We start from the raw sequence: 16,639 nt of genomic DNA on the forward strand, positions 1-16,639 counted from the left end.
AGAGGGAGGTAGGTGACTGTTAGTTTGGGATCAGCAAGAACTTGATGTCAAATTTTGCTCCTCTTCAATTTTCTTGAACTTTCCCTCAGTGTTTACATTTCCATAAGGCATTCATCCCATATATTCCAGCTGCAGAGATCATTTCCAGATTCACTGTAGCTACTAAGGAGGCAGTATAGTGCCGCCACAACTTTTGATTTTATTAGGAAAGTAAAAGTTTTCTTCATATTACAGCTGACTTCCAATTCCATCTTTTTTGCCAACATTAACAATAACTACCAAAGTCATAATAATGGTGTATGTGTTTATGACACTTACATATGTTTATGTCAGATATTTTTCTAAGCACTTTACATATAATAACTCATTTAAGTATCCACCTCACTGTAAGCATATATGGTAGATACTTGTGTTATCTCTATTCAACAGGAGAAGTCATTCCGTGTCCAAAGCCACATAGCCAGTGAGTGTGAGACACAGGATTTAAACTCAAAGGTTTGCCTCCACAGAATCCAAACTGTAATCATAATACGAGAGAAATGCACCACCAAACAATCATCTCTGGCTGCAGAGAGGTTGAGGCTATGTGTATGAAACTTCTTTAGCCTTCTAAGAGGAAGTAGGCACAGGACAAGAGGATTAGAGAATGTGAATTAGGTCTGCCAAACAATATTGTCTGCTACAGTATATTACCAGCCATGTGTCTATTAACCCTGTTTAAGTTTGGCAACTTTCTTCACATATAAAATGGTGAAAAAAATGCATCCTTTATTTATTTCATTTATTTATTTTTTGGCTCTGGCCAAAATCCAAATTTGGCCAAGACCCAAATCCTTGATGTTGGTGTTATAACACCATAGTCTAGCCAACTGAAGATTTTTTAGTTAAGTCAAACAGTTATTACTTACTTTTAGGTTAACTTGAAGCTACATAGTCTTCTTCTTAATTATAATAATAATTAAATATAATAATAAAAAAGTTCATGAAAAAATAGAATTGAGGGCCAGTGTGTGGGTCACTTAAGAGAGTGTGGTGCTAATAACACCAAGGCCACGGGTTTGGATCCCTATATAGTGATGGCCGGTTCGCTAACTTGGGAGAGCGTGGTGCTGACAACACCAAGTCAAGAGTTAAGATCCCCTTACCAGTCATCTTTTAAACCATCATCTTAAAAAGAAAAAAAAAAAAATAGAATTGAAAGATAATGCAAATCTTTCCATGAACTTTTTGAAGTACACTTGCAAATGGAAATTATTCTAAGATGCTATTCTGATAAGAAGATATAGTACAACTGGTAAGTGAGATATGATTATAATTCCTTAATTACTTGGCAAATTAAAACATATGCACTTGTCATTGCCTCAGGTTTTCAATTTTGTAGAATAAAAATTGTTTTTTAGGTCTTCTTTAAATTTCTCCCTATATGCCTTTTCTCTCTAGCATCAAGCAGTTTGGTGACCTCTTGATAGTAACTGGACCAGTGAACCATAAAGACCACATTTTCTTCCAGAGGTTTATCTCATGTGCCAGTAGCAGTCTAACCACCTGCTTGTAAAGCTCTCATTATAACTGGTCAAACGGGCATCCACCTGGCTTTTAAAACAAGCATAGTATCACCACTGCCCGCTAGGAACTTATTGGGAGGCATATTTGATATGCTCCAAGTGTTCAATGAATGGCTTTTGATCTAATTATTAATTACTAGGGCAAGAAGGAAATTATGGGGATGTGTATTAACAACATGAACAAAGTTGTTGGAAGCTGCAATTATATACGGTGCTCAGTGACCCATATTGTTCATGTTAATGTTTGTGCCCTGACACTGAACAGAGGATCTTACCTTCCTGGAACTGACAACACAAGAACTGAGCTGTGATTAAATATTCAATGGGACATACCCAGAACACAGAAGCAGTGACACATAAAGCCTCGCCAGATATTACACTCATTCATATGTACTGTAGCATAGAGACAAATTCATAGTGGCCTTTAACTAATCAAAGGATATTTACTAAGTTCTAATATTATGTAGAATACTGCCCTGCAATAAGATATAAAATATATTTCCAACTCTACTAAGAGTGATAACTGAAAAGTTTACTAAACTTTTAGTTTACTAAAAAGTTTACTAAATATTTTCTGGTCAATGGATTCAGAATGGGAAAAAATGAAAAGTTCTTTGGGTATCCACTCAGCCAAAAATTTACTAAGTACTCCTGTTCCCCAACCCTAGGTACTCAGAATAGAATAAAAAGTGCAGCCCCTATCCCAGAGGAGCATTCAGAGTCTAATACGTATTTAATACTGCCTGGAATGTGTGATGTGAGAGGAATCTTTAACCAGACTCAGTTCTAGGAGGAAATACACCACAGGGGCTATTGCTCACCATTTGCCACCCCAATTCCAAACAGAAAGGAGATGCTCAGTAAATATTTGCTAAATGGAAAGATTAATAAAAAAGTGAAAATATAGAGTAAAGAGTGTATTATTGGGGCATAGATAAAGGGTATTCATTTTAATATTTAAGACAGAGAGGCTTGTAAAAGACAGGTGACGCTCACGATGCCTTGATAGACATGATGCCTTTACACAGGTGAAGAAAGTGTGGGGAAAGTTACCAAGGCTGTGAAAACACATTGCACCGAGGCACACAGGTGAGGGAGCACACAGTGCATTCAAGAAATTGGATCCATTTCAGAAACTAGTATTTCTGCTCCAGCCTGAAAATTATGAAAAAGATATTTCTGCTAAAGACAAGCAGGAATAAAGAAAAAAAATATATAACTAATATTCTCTATCAACGGAAGGGTGCAACTTTGTATGAGGTTATAAACAGAAATATAATTTTGTAATCAGAAGGTAAATAATTTCCACTTTTTTTCAGCTAATCCTCATCAAATTCACATAGGACATGGCGTTTCAGGATAAGCTTCATTGATGAGAAAAAGATTGGGTAAGGATGGGCTGAATGATTGGGAATGTTTTAAATTGCCATCAACTATTTAAAAAACTTAAGGCGAAAGGCACATTTTGTTAGTCCTTTACATAATTGAAAAATCACTTTAATCCTGCTAAATACACTGTTTAACAAATAGTTGAATATTTTCCCTAAACAACATCTAACACAATTTTTAACAATAATATGTCTTAGACGCTTAGCAGTAAAGATGCCATGCAAAGGATCTTTAAATTGCCAGTATCTATTACATGTCTATTGAATTTCAAAGCGACTGAGGGCAGGGGCCACAAAGGATGAATAACAATGGATTCAGAGTGATAAAGAAATCACAATTTGGGGGCAAATATGGAGGGGTTGAGGACAACACTACAAAGCAAATGAATGGCAATAACTGTTATACTACAGATTAGTTTAAAGAGCTAAAGAAGTCATAAAGAGTGAGCAACAAATTTTCTCTGAAGGGATCAGAAAAGACTTCATGGAAAAAAGTGTAATTCGATGGAAAGGATGGGTAAAAGGTCAAGAGACAGAGAAAGGAAAGGGCATCTCAATAAAAGACTACAGCACATGCCTAGGATAAAGGCAGGGAAATACAAATATTCAAGAGGAGTTAGTAATATGGTTTGAGTGAGCTATAGGGTATTAGGATGTTTGAGAGTGAGAAGAAAACAGACTTTAGAGTTAGTGACATGTATCTGCCTCTGATGACTGACATACAGTAATCCTTAGCAGCAGAAGGTTAACAAGGTTCTTTCTAGTCCTGAGTCTTTCAGTATCTCATATGTCTGCTTGTTCTTAAGTTCTAGGAAGATATGATGCATTTGCTCTCACAAGTTTAAATCCATTATGCATGGCCTGGTACTCCAGGATAGGTGGTAGAACAGCATGATCTGTTCCTCATAGTTGCCCTCCCCATAATGCAGATCACAGACATGGAATATGCTGGCCTCTGAAATCAGTCATGTTCATTTTCTCCAAGAGGAGCTTTGCATGCTGATATTGAAAAAAAAGAAAAAATGCGAACTTGCTAGTATTTTTGATATAGATTCCTGCACATAAAAATGTTGGGAGCAACTTTGCAGGTTAAAAAAAAATGTCTTTAATAACAATCTGAAAACACTTCTCCATAGACATAGAATGTGATTGGTACTTGCAGAATGCTGTGTTTATTTAGCTCTGGCCTTATAAAGAAACAATCATTTGCATATTTCTCTCAATTAAGTATTATGCTGTCATACTTGATTAAAACTATAAAGGGCACTGACAATATTTCATTCTCTTAATGAAAGAGGAAACATACAGTTCAGAATGTCTCTGTGTTTAATTTTCCTGGCTTTTTACTGCTCAAACTGTGCTTTTTCTATGAATGTTGTCAATTAGGATTTAAAAAAAAGAAAAATTAAAGTCGCTCTTGAAAACACACTTGTGTTTGTTTGCATTCAGAAAGTTAGGATTTGCATATTCCGTGTATAACTAAACCCAGAAAAAGTGAACACTGAAGAAGGTAGTGCAGTTTCACCCTCCTACCAGTATCTTCTTTGTCATTATTGGGAATTCGTGTCTGAAGTCACGGTCTCTTCTTTGAAAATATTAGGCTTTTTTTTTCCTCAGAAAAACACTGTAAGGATTCCTTTAAATTTCCACTGCGTACATTTAAATATATTTATAAGCATATATTTATGGGACAATGAGCAATTAGTGTTGAGATAAACATGATATAACCAAATGTACACTGATCTTGGATTCTGGAAATACAAGTTTGAATCACAGCTCTTTTAATATATTTATGAAAGGTTTGTATGAGCTACAGTTATGCCATTATTAAAATGAAAACAATGGCACATATTCCATTGACTCTAATATCAAATAGAGAGTGCCGAACCCTTAATGTACATGTAAGCACTTTGTAACCTGTCACACATCAAATATAATAGTATTTTTATGAGATTGCAATCTCTTTATTGGTTTTTTTTGTTTTTTTGTTTTTTTTTTTGGTTAGCTTACATCATGCTTTCATACAATCTCTTTAATTGGTAAAAGAAAAAAAAATAATAATGACCCCTGTCCAAAAAAGGATTATAAGTCTAGCGAGAAAGACAGATATATAAGCCACCATAATTTAAGTAGAACAGAATGTGTAATACATTAGAGAAATAAAGCAAGTGCTTAAATATCACAAACCTGCCTGCAGTCCATTTTGCAGAAGTGAATGGACTTCTCTGGAATAAGACTATTGGTCAAGATCAAGACCAGAGGAAGTAAAAATCCATTTCCAAAGAAGGAACCAGGAATATTTTCATGGAGTTAACATTTAGAACCAGAATAAAAAAAAAATTGAATTTTAATATTTCCAGACAAATACATTTGCAGGCTGGATCACCCAACTTCATTAGCAGCAAGTTTCCTCATGGATGCTTCGGGTTGGTGTCAGCTCCCTTTCGAACTGCTGTGAATGATCAAATGTAAAGTATTTTCAGTCCCACGAAGAAAGAGGGATATTCTTAGACTTTCTCTGTCTCTTTTGCTTTCTCTTTTTCCTTCCCCAAGCCTGTTTTTCTCTCTATCTCTTTAATACACACACATACATTTTTTCAATGCCTTAATTGTTTTAGAACAGTTTTCAGTTCACAACAAAATTGAGCAGAAGGTATAGAAATGTCCCATTTACCCCTTGCCTAACACATGCACAGCCTCCCCCATTATCAGCATCCCCCACCAGAATGGTACCATTTTATGTTTGATAAACCTACATTGACATATCATCATCCAAAGTCCATAGTTTCTGTTAGGGCTCACTTGTAGTGTTGATCACTTCTTGGGTTTTGAAAAAAAAGTATAATGATATTGTCCACCGTTATATCATCATATAGAGTATTTTTACTGTCCTAAAAATCCTCTCACTTACACCTATTCATCTATCCCTTTACCTTAACCCCTGACAACCACTGATCTCTTTACTGTCTTTATAGTTTTACCTTTTCTAAAATGTTATATAGTTGGAATCATATGGTATGTAGCTTTTTTGGATTGGCTTTTTCACATAGACTATATATTTATGTTTCCTCCATGTATTTTTATGGCTTGATAACTCATTTCTCTTTAGCATGTAATAATATTCCATTGTTTGGATATACTAGAATTTATTTAGCCATTCATGTACTGCACATCTTTGTTGCTTTTAAGTTTTGGCAATTATGAAATAAAGCAGCTATAAGCATTCATTTTCATGTATTTGTGTTGACATAATTTTTATCTCCTTTGGGTAAATACCACTGCTTAATCCTCTGGTAAGACTATGTTTAGTATTGTAAGAAACTCACAAACTTTCCCCAGTGTGGCTGTATCATTCCCACCAGCAATGGATGAAATTTCCTGTTGTTCCATATCCTCCTCAGCATTTGGTATTGTCAGTGTTCTGAATGTTGGTCATTTTAACAGGTAGATAGTGGCATTTCACTTTTATAATTTGCATTTCCCCGATGATACATGATGTGGAGCATATTTTCATATGCTTATTTGCCATGTGCATATCTTCTTTGGTGAGGTGGCGGTTTAGGTCTTTCACCCAATTTTTCATTGGTTGGTTGTTTTCTTATTGTTGAGTTTAAAGAGTTAATTCTATGTTTTGATAATAGTTCTTTACCACATATGTCTTTTGAAAATATTTTCTACCAGTCTGTGGTTTGTTTTTTAATTCTCTTCCCAGTGTCTTTCACAGAGCATATACCTTCAATTTTAATGATGTGCAGCTTATCAATTCTTTCTTTCATGGATCATGCCATTGCTGTTGTATGTAAAATGTCATCATCAAACTGAAAGGCATTTAGATTTTCCCCTATGTTATCTTCTAACAGCTGTACAGTTTTGTGTTTTACATTTAAGTTAGTGATTTACTTTGCGTTGATTGTTTTTGTCCCCCGGAGGGGTGAGATGTGTGTCTAGATTCATTTTTTTCATGTGGATGTCTAGGAGTTCCAGCACCATTTGATGCAAGGACTATATTTTCTCCATTGTATCACCTTTGATCTTTTGTGAAAGATCAGTTGACTCTGTTTATGTGGATCTATTTCTGGGCTCTATTATGTTCCACTGATCTATTTGTCTTTTTTTTTTTTTTTTTTTTAATACCACACTATCTTGATTATTGTAGTCATATAGTAAGTCTTAAAATCTGGTAGTGTCAGTTCTTCAACTTTGTTCTTCTCTTTCAATATCTTGTGGGCTCTTCTGGGTCTTCTGCCTTTCCATATAAACTTGAGAATCCCTTTGTCAATATGCACAAAATAACTGCTGAAATTATGATTGGTATTGCATTGAATCTATAGATCAAGTTGGGAAGAATTGATGTCTTGACAATATTGAGTCTTCCTATCTGTGAAAATGGGATGTATAGGTTCTATAGCACTACTTTTAGGTCTCAGTCTTGCCTCTGAACTGTGAACTCTACATGTGCTTCACAGTTTTCCCTCCCCTGCCCCTTGGTAGAACAAGATGACTAGTGTGGCCTGGAGTTGGGTATTTCCTTTCTCCCCTTCTCACAGGTCAGTTAGACTCTGATAAAATCCCAATAGGTAAGGCTCTGGTTAAATAGTTTCTCCTGTGGCCAGCCAGACTTTGTTAAGAAGAACAGAGTAATATGGCTTATTTCAAAATAGTTTCTTTTCCCTTCCTTTGCCAGAAACACAAGGGGATTTTTCTTCAATATATACTGTGAGAACCTGATTGAACTCCTACTGGTAAATCTCACAAAAGTGCATGGATTCCCCTAGAGTTTTTAACTCTCACACGTGTCCACACTGAGCCTACAACAATTTATCAATTACAGTTCAGGCTTTCTCACCCTGGCATTGGTTTGCATGGAAGTTTCAAGTTGGGAGTTTTTGCCTGGTAACTTTTGATTCTCTGTATATGCCTTTGTATCTCTCCAATTTTGGGGTCAGTGGTTTGTCCCATGACCTTGCTTCTCTTAAAGATCTGAGAAAAGCTATTGATATTTTCAGTTTGTTTACTGTTTACTTGTTTTAAGGATGGAGTGGCAACTTCTAAACCCCTTACATGCAGAACTGGAAACCAGAGGACCACCAATCATTTTTTAAGGTCTAAGTTCATATTTTGGAAGAGTGAGATGAAACAATTATTGACTTTGTGGTGAGATTAAAGCAACTTTTTAATGAATCAGATTCTGAGTACTCCATCTTTCAATTAATCAATAATGGCAAGGCATTTATTTTAATTGTTTGGCGTTTATTCCCTTTTCCTCTTACTGGACATATCTGAGTGCATTTGAGAGGCTTGTTGAATTGAATTGAACTTTTGACTGTTTACCCATGTTGTTTCTTCCAAAAGAGATTATATGATGATATTTATCACCTTTGGCCCATCACTGTGTATTTAATGGAAGCATGTAATGTTGTCATATCTTTCAAATGCACAATCCTGATTTGGAGCAGGAATGGTTTATGACTGAGCCACTAGACAAGAAAATTCTTCCCTAGTTTATAATTGCAGGGCTAAAGTTGACATAATGCAACACATTCAAGAATATAAAGATCAACACTGACAATAAAAACCTTAAGGTGAAGGTTAAACTAACATATGGGATCAAGAACATGAGGAGTTATTAGGTCTTGTGCATAAGAATATAAGTAAACAGTTGAGACAAACTTAGACAAATACTGTGAGGATTCTGAACTGTCTGTAGCTTTCCACTGCATGAGCATAGAAATTTGGGGTCACCTGGGCCATGTCTGTTTTTTGATGCACAATGTCTGTTACATATAACAGACAAGCCATAATTTGAAATAGGTAGGGTTTTTAAGCAACCTTAAAATGGTCTTTCACCAGCATGGTGGACAAGTTGCTGCAGATGTGACCATCATCTTTCTTAAACCAAATTTATTTTCTTATCTTCTTGCCTCAAATAATTTTGTCCTAAAATAATGATTCCCAGGTAAGGGTAACACAAATTTAAAGAGGAGAGATGATTACATTAGTGGTTGGAGTGTGAAATGGATTGGACTCCTTGGATCTTCAGGTACCATTGTCAACAGCAGCAGTGGAACAGTGACTGAGCAATTGCTTTGAGGTGAGTTCTGTTCAAAATGCCCTAAGTAAATAGCTCATTCAATACTCCCAGAAAATTCATAAAGAAAAATCTACTGTAAGGAGTCCTCAAAGAGTTCATGAAAAATATGTGTTATGAAAAAGCAGTGTACACATTTCAACATGTTTTTACATCAAAATAAACTCATATTAACTTGTTATAACTTGTCTGAATAGGTTCTAGTTTGAGGCACTTAGAACGATAAGACCTCAATTTGAAAAGAGCCCCTATCAGAGTTACATGAATTCTGCTGAAATCAAAGGAACAATAGGCATCAAATTTACGGTGAAGCTTGGTTGGAAGAATGGTGAAATCATCGATCCTTTACAAAAAGTATACGGGGCAATGCCTGAAAGAAATCAGCAGTTTACAAATAGATTACCTGTTTTAAAAAGGGAAGAGATGATATTAAATATGAAGTCCACAGCATCAGACCATCCACAAAAATTTGTGAAAAATAATTAATCTTGTGTCCTAATTGAAGAGGATCAACAATTAACAGCAGAAACAAAAGCCAATACCATAGACATCTCAGGTGGTTCAGCTTACACAATTCTGACTGAAAAATTACAATTGAGCGAACTTTCTGCTCTATGGGTGCCAAAACTGTTGCACCTAGATCAGCTGCAGACAATAACAGAGCTTTCAATGGAAATTTTAAACAAGTGGGATCAAGATCCTGAAGCATTTCTTGGAAGAACTCCAGGAGATAAAACATATCTTGACCAGTATGATTCTGAAGACAAGGCACAATAAAGCCATGGCTACCTAGAATTGGAAGTGGTCCAGTCAAAGCAAAAACAGACTGGTCAAGAGCAAAGGTCATGGCAACAGTTTTTTTCTGGAATGCTTGAGGCTTTTTGTTTGTTGACTTTCTGGAGGGCCAAAGAACAATAACATCTGCTTATTATGAGAGTGTTTTTAGAAAGTGAGCTAAAGCTTTAGAAAAACAAAAACAAAAACAAAAACAAACAAACAAAAATTGCCCAGGAAAATTTCACCAGAGAGTCTTTCTGCACAATACCATAACAACACTCCTGCTCATTCTTCTCATTAAGCACGGGCAATTTTGTGAAAGTTTTGATGAGAATCCATGAAAGATCCACTTTACAGTCCTGATTTGGCTCCTTCTGACGTTTTTGGTATCTTAATCTTAAAAAAATCTTGGGGGATCCATTTTTCTTCAGTTGACAGTGTAAAACAGACTGTACTGACGTGGCCAAAATCCCAGGACCTTGAGTTTATAAAAGTGTCTTAAACTTGATGGCGCTTATATTGAAAAATAAAGTTTAAATTTTTAACTTTTATCTTTTCAATCTTATTTTTCGATGAACTTTTTGAGGTCCTCTTGTACTAATCTCTTTTTATACATGAGCAAACTCAGGCTTTGAGACATCTTCCTATAGTCAAATAACTAAGATTTTGTTCAGTGTGTCAGAATCCACCACTGAGTTTATATCCTGTAATGTTAAATAATTGGTTATTTGCTTATTTGATATTTCTGAGAGGTTTCATCCAAAAATGTGGAAAGAATTTTGATAGAACATGGGCCTTTTGATCTGCCTCACATTCCATCATCCAACCTTCTATTTTATAAGGTTCCACCTGCTTCCTTTGCATTTGCTGTTACCAAAGGCCCCCAAATCATGTGTCAAGATTCCCCAGAATTTTGTAGAACATTTTACATTTTTAAGCAATTCTTAACATTGTTAGACATACTGCAAACTACACATTCAAGGCATTTCACAGTTTAAATATTAAGTTATTCTATATTACTTTTGATGGCATCATATCTTTGCAAAAGTGTCACTAAAATCAACTTAAAATAAGAAATGAAGATGATGGCAAACAGTTAAATTTCAAGGTTTGAACATTGTACAACACCCAAGGGGTGCACATATCTCATTAGTAATTAATTGTGGTTAGTTAAGGATGAAATCAAAATGTTATATATATATATATATATATATATATATATATATATATATAACATATATATATATATATTTTTTAAATTTATATGCATTTTTAACAAATGAGCACTTAGGACTTAGTGCTAAACAATGTTAGGTTGTTTGGATCTAACTATGCAATAATTTGAACCATTAGGCATTTCTTCTGGCATAGGGACATGATAAAGGTTGCTGAGACAAGGGCTCTGCAACTGACAAAGTTTGGGAACCTGTGAATGACCCTCTGAGTTTCCTAAGGTGTGTATATGTGAGTTGGAACCTTGGCTCCATGTGTCAGGTCCTAGATACTCAGAACTGTTTTTGTTACTTTCAGTCTTAGATTTAATACCTTGCATGAGTGGCCATTAAAGGGTATACAACGCAATTCATAAGTGCCCCGGAGTCAGTTTCCTATTAAATAAACCTTGGTCAATACTAAGTGGCAGGTAGGATAGGTCTACATAGATAAGTTCCTGTGCATTTCCCTCTCTCATGGATTACTCTAAAATGCATTTTATTCTTATATCCCTTTCAGATAAAATTGTGCAAGCCATGTAAGCATGTGAGCTGTGTTAAAAGTAGCTGGAATAGCAAGGAGTGGTGCTACAAAGCTTCCCATCTTTTCCCTCATTCAGTTTTCTTTCTCATCACCATTACTGTCATGGTTTTGAAATTTACCAACACAGTGAAAGCACTGTAATATTTTCCCTAGACTCAGTCTCTAGATAACCCGAGCTAAGACAGTATCATTATCCACCTCAACCAACAAAATAATTAACTAATAGTCATCACGTAAATTAACTCACAGTCATTAGACTATAGGTTCTCAAAATATTAGAATCAGAAAAGGACTTTGGATATTTACAAATGCAGTCTTGTCAGAACGTGGAATCTTTCCTAAGATGTCCACATTCTTATGGACACATTGACAAATTTCAGTGACATCAAACTGACTATGTTCTAAAACATTTCCATTGCAGTTTTCTGAAAATCTTAGTAATGCAGTTGCTTTCAAGCTGTGTGTCTTAAAATTGATGAATTAGCAAAATAATCAAATATATCGAGTTTAGAATTACTTATTCCTTCTGATGTTAAAAAACTGATAATGTTTTAGTTGTGCCAGTATTAGAAATATTAATTAAATAAAAACAGGAGAGCACCTAGCATTTGTTCAGCTATGTTTTCATACCGGATACCAATGTGGGCACTATAAGTATGCTATAACATTTGATACACAATCTATCCTACAAAATAGGTAATTCTGTTCCTATTTCATGAACAGCAGCACTGAGGGCAGAGTTGGAAAGTTGCACTATCTTTCCAAACTAGAATATGAGCAATTTGGTTTTATACATGAATTTATCTGACTATTTTAAACAGGGTTAAAAAATGAGAACTGTTAGGAGTTATTGAAAAGTTACACACTTTAAATTGTTCATAATCTGCTTACACAATGGTTTCTGATAAAGAGCTCCAATTGATAAATTAGCTCACTCATTATGTGGCAGTTTGCTCTGCCACACAGGGCAAGAAAGGTACAGGTGCACTCTCCCCTTTCATTGCTATTGTTGAGTTTCTCCACACTGAGCATTCCCACTGACTTCTGAGGCACTGAACACAGAGAGCATTAAAAGGCCACAATCTGATCTTGCTTTACCCCCTGTTGTGCTAATCTGAACTCTCTGGAAGCTTCTGTGAATCCAATATGATATCAGAGTTCAGTTCAACTTCTCTGAGAGAAAGAATGTGCTAAGAATTCGGATTCCAGTCAATGGTCCTTTCTGTATGTCTTCCCAGTGGAGTTCATCAACTTAAAAGTTTGAAGTCAATATTTCTGAGCTTGAACTCTCCAATTACCAGTCAATATCTTTTTATTTTTCTTTCTTCAGTTTAAACACACTTTTAAACTTATGTGCTATTGCAACAGCATTTATCCCCAATTCTTTCAGAAATCTGTTTGGTTAACGATCCTGATTTAAAAATTATTACTACTAACAACCACTGATATTTCACTTTTCACATCTCAGCTTTCACAAGTGTTTAAATGAAACACTTTGATCTCCCAAATGACAATAAAAGTTCTCATTATAGATATCATATATCTATAAGAATAACTGGATACTCAGACTTTTTCATGCTGATCTATTGTGGTCTCTGCCACCAAAGTCGTTAGCACAGTGTTTAAAGTCCATTCTCTTTTGGTTGTCAAATTTGTCAAAACAGAATTTTTGTAGATAATATTCAATAAACTTATACATGTTCCTTTTGGTCATCATATAAATCTCATTAATTATTCCAGTAATAAGTATATACTCTTTGTTGCCACTACTCCCTCATATTCTTTTTTTCCTAATGTATAACTTCCCTGTCTGCTTTGGATTCTGGATATGGTGAGACTAAAACAAAACAGATTAGTTTACTTCATGATTAGCACACTGATGAATGATAGCTATCACAAGTTTTTTGCATGCAGTAGCTGCTCTATATATGAACATAGGTCATCATTACTACCATGCTTACGATTATTCCATTGATTCACTTATTTTCACCCCAAACACAGTCAGACACTGTACAGGGACTAACCATCAAGGAGGATGAAAGGTTGTTACAGCACAGCTGCCTTAGAGAAAAAGATAGCCTGAATTTAATCCAAAAGGGAAATACCCTTCCTGCCTCTACCTTGCAGAATTCCATTGACAGAAATGACTCATAAGATTTAAAAGAAAATTAATGTTACTAAAGTTAGCACTGTATGTGTTAGGCTCCTTTGAACATACATTTGCTCAGATGTGGCCAACTTGTCAGGCATTGTAGAAGTAAGGGGATAATGAAGGCTCATGGAGACCTAGGATTTTATTTTTTGTGGTACTATTCCAAAGACTATAGAGCCTCTAGGAACGTCAGTAGCAGGTGCATATTACTCCCAAACTGGGAAAATTACAAATATATATTCTAGGTTTGAACCCTGCCTCTAACACTGTCTAGATCTGTAAAATGGAATGTTATGTAATATTTTTGATCCTCAATTTCCTCATCTAATAGTGGTAATAATAACTCATAGGGTTATTCTGAGTATGAAATGAAAGGATTAATTTAAATGATAAGTCCATTGAATGTAACATAGTTTGTACGAACAAATGTTAACTTTTATTATTATTGTTTTTGTGAGTAAGTTTGTATTTGCATATGCTTTTATCTGTGCTATTGTCTGTCTTTCTCTTATTGTATTTCCTTTTTTTTCTATGACTCCAACATACAGAATTGTTCAGGAAACAATCAATATTTGCTGAATGTATCATGATCCCCATAGACTATTCCCATTAGGCAGATTTTATGTACAGGGCATCTCCTAGGGCAGCTCTTAGGTATCATATGCCTATATATCCAAACTATACATTTCTGCCTTAGTTACATTATACACATGGGCCACTGAATTGATTCCATGATAGGAGAGCCACATGGGAAAAAGCATTTTGTCCTGTGCACAAAGTATTTAATCTGATCATTTCTTTCAGGAGATGGGGCAAGAAATTAAAACTTCACAGATGCCTTTCCAATTCAGTCATTAATTCTTTGGGATGTGAAGTATAATTATTGCGGACATTCAGCACACTTATAGTAATGAGAAGTTTGCACAGTCTTCTCTCTGTATTTTTTGTTAAGCATTACTTAAAGCAATCCATCTAAAAAACAAACAAACAAACAAAAAACAAAAAAAATGAGAATTTTGGGGCATAGCCTCAATGAGCTTTGAAAAGGATGCCATGGAGAAAAATATTGTTGTTGGATGAGAAAATGTTATCAAAGATAAAGGTTAGTTAGTCTCAAAACAAACAAACAAACAAAAAAGATAGGGCTAGAGCACAGACCAAGGTGGCCTTTATCCAAATAGCTGAGTCGGTCCATCAATCAACAGCTCTCCTGGGACCAGATCAGTACCAGGCAAAATATTTATTTGTTTGAGAGAGACAAAGACTCGTGTGTGTGTGTGTGTGTGTGTGTGTGTGTCTCTGTGTGTGTGTGTCTGTGTGTGTGTGTCTGTGTGTGTGTGTGTGTGTGTGTGTGTGTGTGTCTGAGAGAGAGAGAGAGAAACAGTTTTCTTCTAGTGCTGTCTTGAGGAAATCACCATACAGCCCAATTGCCTTAAGCTCTGTATTTGTTTTAGGATATATAATCATTTTTTTAATGGAAAAACTTAGCATCCAGGAGCTAAGATAAAAAAGTAACATCATGTATTGCATATAAAAATGAGCATTACCGTATCACATACCTAATTCTAAATTTTCCTTACTTGCCTCAGATGGATTTCTTCTTACTTCTGTTTGCATTCATCAAACATTTTGTAATTACTAATATCAGGTGACCATGGATATATAAAGATGAGATACATTATTTCATAACACAAATCACCAATAATCTTGGGAAGAGGGCAGACTTATAATGATTTAGAATGATTTGACAGAAGAATATGTAATTTAATATGGGATCCTCTAGCAAAGATCCATGTCTGAGAGCTGACATGGTGGTGACGTGGTTGCATAGATTTGGTTTTCCCAAGACACTGTATTTTGTCTTGTCTTTAATTTTCTGTAGCTTACTTGGTTCCAGTTTGATCACATGAGTTCAGTTGGTCAAAATGAACAATCTTAGTAATCACTTCAGGGATATGTTATTGACAAAAATAGGTTTTGGTACTTTAACAGTTTTAATATATAGATATAAGGGGAGAAAGATTTTTATCCTTTGGAAGGCTAAGCAGATAAATATTGAAGTTGAGGCTGACAATGGCCATCTTAATGAACTGTAGAAAATGTCTTTTAAAATGAAAATTAGAGCAATATCGAGAGGTATGAAGAGGAAAGAGAGTGTTAGTACCATACCATATCTGTTTTCCATTGATATAAGCTCATAATTGCTCCTTTTTCACACTCAGCTGAATCTCAGATATTTTTAATCACAAGAGTCCTGGCTGATGCAACATTGATACATTATTAACTAAAGTGTAGACTTTCTTTGGATGTCATCAATTGTCTACCAGTGTCTTTTTTTCCATTCTAGGATCCAATCCAGAATATCATATTGTATTAATTAAGCTTTTAAAGAATACTACAAAATATGTCATTAAATACAGGGACTAGATACCATAGTTAAATTATTAACCCCACTTATCCAAGATTTCAGGTTCCTTTTAATTACAGAAATAGGAAATTTCAGTGCCAAATTATTTGACCATCTTGTCAAGTTATAAGCAAATACATACAATTTTAACATGGAATCAATTGGTTCAAATGTCTGTTTATTAACAGTATTTTAGTGCTAATTAAAATCCATTCATCATTAGAAATATTTCTTCAAACAGCTAACATCACATTATCAAGCCTGAAATAGTGTGGAAGCCACTTTTACAAACTTTACTCTACTTGTGATAGAACGCCATAACTCAGATCTTAACATTGGATTGGATTTAAATTTGCAGCCATTAAGGCATGTCTTCACTTTATATTAGGGTTTTAATTTAATATTTGTCACTAAGAAAAACTGATTTGCATTTTAATGAGAAAAATCACTATGCAAACTTTTGAAACATGTCCCCTACAGGTTGACAGCAAAGTCAAAAGTGAGCTC

Source organism: Cynocephalus volans, chromosome 10, assembly GCF_027409185.1.
Source record: "Cynocephalus volans isolate mCynVol1 chromosome 10, mCynVol1.pri, whole genome shotgun sequence".
Classification (NCBI taxonomy): Eukaryota; Metazoa; Chordata; class Mammalia; order Dermoptera; family Cynocephalidae; genus Cynocephalus; species Cynocephalus volans.